Below are 10,769 nucleotides of genomic sequence, written 5' to 3' on the forward strand. Positions count from 1 at the left end.
AGGAACTGTCTGCAAATGTGCCGCCTCCGAAGTCCTGATGGGAAGAGCATCTTTCGCAGAACACCAAGAATTGATGACGGTGGAATTTGCTCAGATCCCCTGGGGTCGGTTCTGTGCGTCAGTCCACCTCTCGCTGGGAACGTCGCGAAGTTAACTTTGAAAACACTTTCCGTACGGAGAAGGCAGCGGGGTCCTGGACTTCTCAAACGCAGATGCCTCCAGAAAGAACACTGTACGCCACACACACATCCAGCTCTTCTAAAAGTGAGATGCTATTTTCCTTGCAAAAGATTTGGTTATGAGCCATGAGTCAAGGTCATACAATAGCATGGGGGGCGGGGATGGGGGCTGTTTAATTCTTAGGGCAACTAAATGAAATAGGTAATCCCATGAGGAAACTGAGGCGCAGAGAAGTTAAAGGGCTTGTCCCAGGTCCACAGTTAGCCACAGACGGAGCTCAGATTAAGAGTGTGATGCAGGCTGGGGGAGGCGCAGGAGACGATGCCAACTGGGATCCCACCTTTCTGGCAGGAAAAAAATCACATATTTATGTACAAAAATACACATTTTTTAAGGTGTTGAGGACACATTAACTAATTCAGTGGTCGTCAACCCTGATTACACAGTAGTGGAGCCCTTACCCCAAGCCCAGTGACTCTGACTTAACTGCGTCCTTCCGGTGATAACTTCAACAATGTCAGGGCAATGTCAACCCTTATTTCCCGCTGGGGTCTGATCCTTCTTGGACAAAGTGAGAGTGAGCTAAGGGGGACAGGGAAGAGATCCCTCCAAAAATTTAATTTAGGGGGCTGAGAGTCCAAAGTCTAAAAGATGTAGAATCTTCTGGGAGAAAGTTGGGGGGGGGGGCATCTGCTGTGGCGTCTGAGGAGGAGGGACATAGTAGCAGCGCACAGGCACCAGCCGCAATTACTAAACTCCCACACAGTCGTGCGCGTGGCTTCGTGCAGCTGCTGTTTCCTGGGGTAACAGAGGGGCCGGGCCCATTCACAGCGGGGCAGAGCCAGGCAGGATGCAGCCAGGCAGCCATCAAGTGGCCCGGAGAGCCAGGGAGGTAAGCCTGCCTGCCCTCCCTCCCAGGCCTCAGGGCTGCCCTCCCGAGCCCCCTCCCACCCGTGCGCACCTAACCCAGCATATGACAGGCTAAGACACAGGTAGGTGTGTTTTAAATAAAGGCAAGGGGAAGAAGGAAGATGCTACCAAGACGGGCTGAGAGCCTCGCTGGGTGGGCAAAGGACAGGCATCTTAGCAGAGGCTCCCGCAGCCTGGTGTAGAGGGCCTCTGTGCAGGGACAATGTTCCAGCTCAGCCCCAGATGCTGGAAAGGCCAAAAGAAGATAAAGAGCAAGCCTTCCAGGCACAGGGGCCTCAGAGGCCCTGCCGTGGGATCTTACCTGCCTGCTGGTGGGAAATGGCCTGATCAGGTGGGTCACTGTGCACAGTGTGCTCTCTCAGACATTCATGTGAGTCCCCTGGCTTCACCCAGATCTCTGCTGAGACGCCACCCCTCTGCCTGACCCGGTGAGCAGCACACCCTCCCTGGGTCAGGCTTGCTCCAGTGCAGCTACCTGACAGGGGAACACTTCCTCATTTGTTACTGCTCTGTCTCTCCTGCCAGAATGAGACTTTGGGGTGCACCACTGTACCCCAGTAGGGGCCTCAGCCTAGCACCTAAAAACCCCTGCATTTCTGATTTGAGAACCTGAGTCGAACCAGCATCGTGGCTGAAAGGGCCCAGGGACATTCATGCAAAGTTAGAGAATCGATCCAAGGTTCTTTGAAGCCTGGAAAATGCTTTTCCCAGGAAAGCCACTGCTAATTAAAATGACACTGCCTCGGCTTGTCAGGGCCACTGTAATGTTCTGAAACATTAAATTAAACAAAGCTCTGCAGCAAGGTCAGGGGGACTGAGAGCCCAGACCTGGAGGAAGTGGCTGCTGCTTGGGGACTCTGTGGTCAGGCCCGGAAGCTTCCATGGGCCCCTGCTCTATCAGGGAGATGCTCCACCCAGGTGGGCTACCCCCCACTGGCTGACTTTTCCAAAACAGGCTGACTTTTCTCCAGTGGGGTGTGGGCCTTCGGTGGAGCTATAGAGCATGATGAGCCCCACCCCTCCAAGAGGGCTGCAAAGGCCTGGGCCTGGGCCAGGATGGCCATAAGGCTTTAAGGTGACATTATGAGCAACACAGATACAAGGCCATGGCCAGTCAGACCGTACAGGCCGGTTTTAGGGTGGCCTCTCACTCCTGTGTGTGAGGGGCCTCACCCTCCCAGATAACGAAGAAACTAGACTTAGAATGGGACCGAAAATGAGGGGTCTACACTGGCTAGGAGAGGGTCCCTGTACACCTCTGAGGAAATAGGGTCCTCTGTCCCTGAGGCCACAGGAAAGCATGGTAGCCAGTTAGTTTATAAACTTGCATTAGGGCCTCTCCATTTCATATTTTCACAGAAGTTTTTACCTGACTGTAGGATTATTCCAGAACAGTGCAATTTTATGGCACATGAAAGACCCAAGGACACTTAGAAAATGATCACAAACTCTCACTGTTGTGCTGGCTACTTACTCTACATTCTCACCCAGGGCTGTGCTCTCCCTGACATCAGCCGCGAGTTCCAGAGCAGCTAAACCTAAGCCAATGCTAAGGTCTCCAAAAATCAGATTCCATCTGGAATCTTTAGGACAGAAGTTCCAAGCCAGGGAGGGGAAGGAAGGGTTAAGAAAAGCAGATCTTGATTAACCTAGGTCTGCAAACTTCTTGCTCTGAGTTGGTCCCCCTCAGTCCACTCGTCTGCACAGGGGGTGTGTTAACAGGCTCATGTAAAGGTTATGGAATGGGGGTGCGGACAGAGACTAGGGGAATCCACAGCACCCTTTGCTTTTTCTTTGATTGTTTGTTTTAATTTTTGCCTTTTTTTTTTGCAAGACAGAATTTTAACTTTATTGACAATCTGCATCATACACATCTTTCATACATCTAGCACAAACAACTGAGATTTATATGTATACCATGGGAATCACACCAGACATTACAATGATTCATTAGCCTGCTTAATTATCAGTGGCTCAATGAAATTTGAAAATTTATGGAAATGTATGCTCTCTGTATAATGGTGTCCAATGGATTATGCACCTTCTCTAGGTAAATGCTACTGGGGCTTAAGGACTTCAAACTCCCATACAGAAACCTCCAACATCCATTTTTTGTGCTCTCCTGAGATGGAGGGGGGAGATGTGCACAGAGTTCCCTTGTTGAGAGGATCAAATCTGGGCCACAGGTAGAGAGGTAAAGGGTTTGAGGGAAGAGGGTCTCCACAGCCTCCTCTGAGAAGGCAGGCAAAGGCCACATGATATGAAACAGCCTAATAAACCCTGGAGCAGCAAGGCAGACAGTCCGTCTCACGGATCCACTGACTGATTCATCTTACCGCTCTTCAGCACTCACCTCACTGAAACCATCTAATGTACTTTCCCTTTTGTTAATGTTTTGACTGCCTTTAATGATAAATTCAAATGACAACTCTGGTCCTGCTCTGCCCTAACACGAAATTACTTTCTTTCCAAGGAAAAACTCAGAAACTCAAGTCAAAAACTTGAAAGCTAGAATGAAATTTTTTGTTCAGCAACTACAGCTTTTTTCTGTAGGCTGATACAACTCAGCCATCTCCAGTAATTGATCAGCAAATGAAGTGGTACATAGGTGGAGTGTTTTTTATGTTGAATTTAGATAATTACTTACATTTAAAATTTATGACTCTCTGTGTAATGGTGTCTATAAGTATTTCATTTCATCTCGCATCTACTCAGGAAACTAACCATTCATTTGTTGTATTTTTCGAATTTGCTATTTCAGAGCAACTAAATTATAATAATTTTAGACCCAGTTTCTTTGTAATTTTTGCCTTTCTGCTAGACTGTTCATGTAAGCAAGGACTGAGTTTATCATACGGGCTGACCTTAAACAGCGCCTATCACAGTTCCTCAAGATCAGTGTTAAATGAATGAAAAAAACGATGAGATAATGAATGAACTAATTTTATTTTTTTTCAAAGAAATTAACTTTTATTTGAAAGACTACATTTCCCCACGAGTATCTTCTAAGGACTCTATCCTATGCAATAACCTGCTTAGCCATTGTCCCAATACCAAAATTTCTAACAGCAAATTATACACTTGCTCTAGGTAATAAATAAAGGTTGACCTTTACTGATTAAGGGAATACTTTAACTTCGATAAGTTTAACACAAAATCACACTTTTAAGTTTTTAAGATATAACAGATATGTTTCAAATACATGTTTTATGCAGAAGTCCACAAGCTTTTCATCTCTGAAAAATGACTTAATTTAAGGTTCAAAACTCCGTTCTTCCAAAGAAATGTCCAAGCGTTTTCTTCTATACCTTCAAACTTTCTAAACTCAACTATTTGTTCCACACCACCCCAGACAAACCTGATATGACTGGACTAATTTGTGTGTTACCAACTTCCCCAAAAGAAAGTTAAAAAGAAAAGGAGTTCGTCATAAATGTAGATCTCTAACACAATATCTAACACAAAAGAAGCTTTTAAAAGATCATTTCTTTCCTCATTTGATTAGCTAGGAGTTAACTTCGTAAAAGCAAAGAAAAATCATTTACAAAGCATAACACTGGGATTCCTCTTTTACTCAAGATGTTTAACTACTCAAAATGACAACAATTACATCTTTCAGAGTATAATAAAAAGAGTGGAAAACAGCAACACAACTGAACGTGTAGATGCTAAGTAAACCACAGATTATTTTAAGGCCTCTTTTTAAGGAACAGAAAGTATCGAAGTGCAGGGAAATCCAGAATTACAACAAAAAAAGACAGAAAAAAGAAAATACAAAGAAAAAATGTCCTTAACTGCAACCATTCTGTTATCAACAACACCTTGGACTGTAGGAACAAGATCTTGATCGTGAACTGTATGGACTATAGTAAGGAGAAGGTGATCTTCTTCTGTACCGGTAATCATAGTCTTCATATCTGTCATACCCACAATCATATCCTCTGTGGTAGTAAGAATCTTGACGTCTGCCACCACCGCCACCACCTCCGCTGCTGCTGCCGCCACCACTATGAGTTGGTCTGCCCATGTAGATGCCAGGTGTGGGTGTGTGCGCTCTCTTGGTGATAGAATAATCCACACAAATTCTTCTGCCATCCAGCTCCATTCCATTTGCCCTTTCCATAGCCTCTTTTGAATCATCTATTCTCTCAAAATACACAAAAGCAAATCCTCAAGATCGTGCAGTTCGCTGATCATAAACCACATTGACACCACTTAAGGGTCCATATCGAGAAAACCCTTCACCAAGATCTCCCTCTGTTGTATACAAACTGAGGCCAAACACGCCCAGACCTGTGTTTGGATTGGGATTTGCCCTGCTGCCTGTATGTCTTCTCGGTTAGACATTGGAGAATGACTTCGGCTCCTTCACCGCCAGTATTCTGGTGTATATCACCTACTCCGAGATCGTCTCCTGTGAGAGTGAGAGTGGGATCTGGATCGAGTGTAACGTCTATGAGAATGCCTCCTTGACCTTGACTGGATTTTGATCTTGATTGAGAATGGGATTCAGAGTGTTTTGAAACCCTTGATGGACTGTGAGATCCTGACCTGCTCTCTGATTTTACATGAGCAGGAGTTCTCGTTGGAGATTTTGACTGAGAGCGAGACTCTCTGCCCTCAAAGTTGTTCTCCTCTACATCATTCATGTCTGCCAGGCGCTCCCCCAAAACTAAATTAAGAGACAGGTCTCGGCCGGCATAATCAACCTGCTGACTGGACCGTGGAGAGGTAAAGAGTTGGCAACAACAGCCGCTCCACTTCACTCCCACTCAGTCGCAGGCTCAGGCAAAAAGCAACTAATTTTAAAATTAGTGAGTGATTTTAACTTTTAGCACAGTGCCAGAATATATCAAGCATCCACACGATAATAACAGGACCATTTATCATTTTCAATACTTTTTTCTTTTTTTGAGACAGAGTCTCACTTTGCCACCCTGGATAGAGTGCTGTGGCATCATCATAGCTCACAGCAACCTCAAATTCTTGGGCTCAAGAGACCCTCTTGCCTCGGCCTCCCAAGCAGCTGGGACTATAGGCATGCACCAGAACACTTGGCTAGTTTTTCTGTTTTTGGTAGAGACGTAGTCTCACTCTTGCTCAGACTGGTCTCAAACTCCTGAGCTCAAGCAATCCACCTGCCTCAGCCTCCCAGAGAGCTGGATAGCAGAGTGTGAGCCACCACACTCGGCTCATATTCAATACATACTTCAGAATTCAGCCTCCCAGAGAGCTGGATTGCAGGCGAGAGCCACCACCCAGCCCATATTTAATACATACTTCAGAATTTTGCTTTTAGACTGAAAGTGCAGCAGGCTTGGTAGGAAATCTGATCACTTTAAAGATTGTTTAACAGAGGCCACGTACGGTAGCTCACACCTATAACACCCTGCACTCTGAGAGGCCGAGGCTGGGGGTGCCTGAGCTCAGGCGTTCAAGACCAGCCTAAGCAAGAGTGAGATCCCATCTCTAAAAACAGCCGGACATTGTGGTGGGTGCCTGTACTCCCAGCTACTTGGGAGGCTGAAGCAAGAGGATCACTTGAGCCCAAAGAATTTGAAGTTGCTGTGATCTCTGACACCACAGCACTCTACCAGGGGGAGAGAAAGCAAGACTTTGTTTCAAAAAAAAAAAAGATAGTTTAACAGGTGGCAATATTGGGAAAAGGAAACCTAAAGGTAATTTTTCTGCAGACAAACAAAAAAAAGGCACTTTCCGTTGGCCCTTTCCATATTTCTTCCAGAGAAGAGAGTGAAAAGTTCAACTTTAAAAATGCGGGAGCTCTGTCTGTTTCTAGTGTTCCCCACACAGGTGGGGCCGTGTCAGACCCAGCTCACCAGCACTTGGAGAGATGAAGTTTAAGTCTTGCTTTCAACCCAGATCTGAGGACAGCCTGTACTTTTGTAGAACTGCCCAATATGCCCAGTTAGACATCATGTAGCTTGTGTGATTGGGAAGACAGTAGAAAGGAAAATTCTGAAGTAACAGAACTGATTTTTTTAAACAAGCAAGGCAGCATTTAAGCGTCCATGATGCTGCGCTGCCCTGTTAGAGAGCCACGTTCTCACGCTGCCCTGTTAGGGAGCCACGTTCTCACGTTGCCCTGTTAGAGAGCCACGTTCTCATCTCAGCGTCCCTTCCCAATGACTTACCACCCTCTCAAGTAACCCATGTTTTAAAAGTACCCATCGTTCATGTCAGAGAAGCTATCTTCCAAGTACTAAATTGTTTTTTTGATGTATTGAAAATCAAATTCACACTCAAAGAATTTTCTGAGATGGTGATTTTCACGTACCCAGAACTCTGCAAATAGTTTCTAAAAAGGCACATTGGTGACAAGAGAATCCTGGTACCGTTTATAAGAGAGGACAGTCAATGGAAATTCATAAATTCTAGAGTGTTCGCTTAATATGTTGATCATCTGGGGGGGGCACAAAAAAAGATAAACTTTTTCTCCTTCAGGGACACGTGGTGGCAAAAGAGAGACCAACTTGGCAGTGACAGATTGATTTGACCAGGTGTAAATGTGAAGAACAGAAGCCTGACAAGATCTGGTAGGAATACAGGGATATGGGGGGTTTGGGTTTAATATTTTTAAGAGTCAGTAATTCCTTTTTCAAATGAAGGGTGTGTGGACTCTGATATCTTGAGACAAACTAGGTCTTAGCTGGTTGGACGGGGCAGGAGGCATTCCAGGCCCCCCTTGCATGGCACCAGAGATGCCACCTGGTACCCCTGGGGCTCTGCTCACTGACACTTCAGCATCTCCAGATCAGAGGATGGAGACATTCCCTTCCAGTTCTAACCACCCACATTGGCCAGTGGGGACCCAGTACAAAACCCAAAGCCAAAGCTAAAGGCACGCAAGTGGCTCCCTAAATGACATGTTTGGGGGCTCTCCGGGTCTCCTCCCATCCTACCAGTCAGGTCTCGATGGTGGAGCATGGAGGTGGAGGGTGGGAGTGGAATATCACTCAACAATGCTTCTTGTCAGTTCCTCCCAATGCGAGAGGATCACACATCAACTGGAAGCTAAAGTGAGGGCTTAAAGGCCTCCTGCTTTCATCCTCCAGAATGGGACCGTTTCCAACATGCTTTTTATACACATGCTCCCACCTGAGCTTCTGATGACCCCAGTGGGTAGAGCGTGCAGAGGTGTTAGAACTTCATGAATGACATTGAGACCCAGTAGTGATGGAGGGCCTGTAGCCTCTTGGTACCTCTGCATCCTGCGTCCCAATGGTGATGGCAGGAAAAGTGCTTTGAACTGTGCCCGGCACACACTGGCCCTTTGTACACGTCAGCACTGATCATCTGAGGACTGTCCCAGGAGCGTGTCAGTAGGAAGTGGGGACTGAGAACCAAGCCCCCGGCCTCTGGACCCCCCTTGGATGCTCTGCTTCTGTCCACCACAGAAGCATTTTTGATCTCCAAAATAAAGTTAAAAGAGCCAGAAAGGCTTGGTAAATAAATAACACTCTGTTTTCCAAACTTTATCATTATTGGTTTTATTGAGTAAAGCCTGAGATAAAATAATTAATCAGTGTTAATTTAGAAAAACTCACTTAAGTGTATTTTAGGAGTAAAATTACTTTGTAATTAGTATTATTATTTTAGAGATGGTTACTCTGTAACCCAGGTTAGAGTGCAGTGGCACCATCATAGCTCACAGCAACCCCAAATTCCTGGCCTCAAGACATCCTCCTCCTGAGTAGCTGGGACTACAACATGAGCTATCATGCCCAATATGATTATTATCATTCTTATTATTATTAAAGCTCTGTGCCAGTAATTTTTCTAAATGTTGGACATTGATTACCACATTTCTTTCTCACTACAATTTTGTGAGGTAGATGCTGTTATACCCCCCATTTCACAGATGAGAAAACTGAACCTCAGAGAGGCCAAATAATTGGCCCAGGTAAAGCAATCTCCTGACAAGTAGAAATAACCTGAAGTTATCATGTCTGTGTCTTACTTTGTTAGCCACATAATTCCTCTGCCCACTTGTATCACAAATGTTATGAATCTAAAGTGAGGAGAAATAATTAGGAATACAGAGCTTCTCACTTTAGCCCAAAGCAGTGGGGATCTGGCAGGATTTACCATAGATTTATTTCAAAGGAGGAAACTCAAGATACCATAATTAGCTAATTACCCTGAGCTAAAAACCAGATGAAATACTTTTAAAAAGAAGATAAAGAACTAATTACCTAATACGGGAAAGAGGGAGGAAGAGGGGAGGGGGGAGGGAGACGGGAGGGAGGAATGGGTGGAGGGATCACTTCTGTGGTTTATCTTACAAGGTTTATCTTACAAGTGAACCTTTCTAAGAGTAGAATATGAATGTTTTGGCACAATAACTAGGTAAATGGCATGAAGGCTATGTTCACCAGTTTGATGAAATGTTTCAAATTGTATGTGAAAACACCATACTGTACCCCAGAAATGCATTAATGTACATAGTTACCATTCAATAAAAAAAAGAACTAATTACCTACTTTCATCTGAGGCAAAATATCAAGAAACAAGATGAATAGTAATAAGAAAAATTAATTAGAAGCAGGGTAAAAATGGAAAAGGAAGATCAATGCAAAACAGAATAAGATCCTCTCTCCAGGGCCAGGAAAAGCCCTATGGTCCACTCCCCAAACCATCTTGCAGTGAGACTTGGGGAGGTTTGCATGGTCTGTGCCTGTTAGAACAGACCTCACAGAAGCCTGTCCCCTGGATGTTCAAAACCACGTAGAAAAAAATGACAAAATACGCTAAACAAGAGCCCAGGATCTCGTGCACTGACGACTTGGGGAGACCCTGTCCATGTGGTTGTTTAATGCAGGCCGTCTCAGAGCCTTTAATGTAAATTGTGAGTTGATGTTCAAAAGAGGTATAGGAAATGCAGCTTTTGCCAAACTTTTCTGAAAATGAAACACCTTTTTCAAAGAACATGTTATAAGACTGAAGTTTAAAAGAACTTTGTTTTAGGTAACAGTGTTCTAAAGTAAAATAAATCCCAAACAAAAATAATAAAGAAACAACTGTCTGATACATCTTTATTTCTGCCATCACCCAATACCCATTTGGCAACGTGAAATTTAATAAGTTCTTGGATACAAATGAGAAGAAGCTTATTGAGGCCCTTGGTACCTGAGAACTGAAAGTCTTTGCATAAATTCAAACTTTTGACACCTGTGGAGCCAGACCACACTGTCACCAAAGCCCAATGGGTAGAAAAGAAGGGCTGTGCCCAGAAACAAAAGCCAAGTGTTTGTGTCAGATTTCTCAGCACTTGAACCTTCCCTCCCTGGAACCAGGAGAATCTCGCACTCACTGCTGCTGCTCCACACACTCCAAAAGCAGCCACGGAAGAACACGACTTCACCACATACCTTCTCTCAGAAAAAGAGAGGAGCCCCAAGTCTCCTTGGTGGGATGAGACCAGGCACAGGCTGGTGGAGCAGAGCCTGTCGATGGAATGCACAGCCTGCAGCTCCTGGCCCCAGACGGTGTGAGTGGCTGAGTGAGCCTTCTGCAGGCCACACGCCTCCTGCTCCACATGCTGCATCCCCTGGAAGCCTGGGCATGCTTCCCACCAGCCTCCCCACCAGTGTCTCTACCAGCCTCCCATCAGCATCCCCACCAGCCTCCCCACCAGCATC

General features: G+C 45.3%; 1 pseudogene; it reads right to left on the reverse strand.

Annotated features, from left to right (window-relative positions):
- Positions 1 to 4,865: 4,865 nt before the first annotated feature.
- On the reverse strand, positions 4,866 to 5,759 carry LOC100958969 (annotated as a pseudogene).
- Between the last annotated feature and the right edge of the window lie 5,010 nt (positions 5,760 to 10,769).

This window comes from Otolemur garnettii, unplaced genomic scaffold (genome assembly GCF_000181295.1).
Source record: "Otolemur garnettii isolate 467f Iridium unplaced genomic scaffold, OtoGar3 scaffold00180, whole genome shotgun sequence".
In the NCBI taxonomy this organism is placed as follows: Eukaryota; Metazoa; Chordata; class Mammalia; order Primates; family Galagidae; genus Otolemur; species Otolemur garnettii.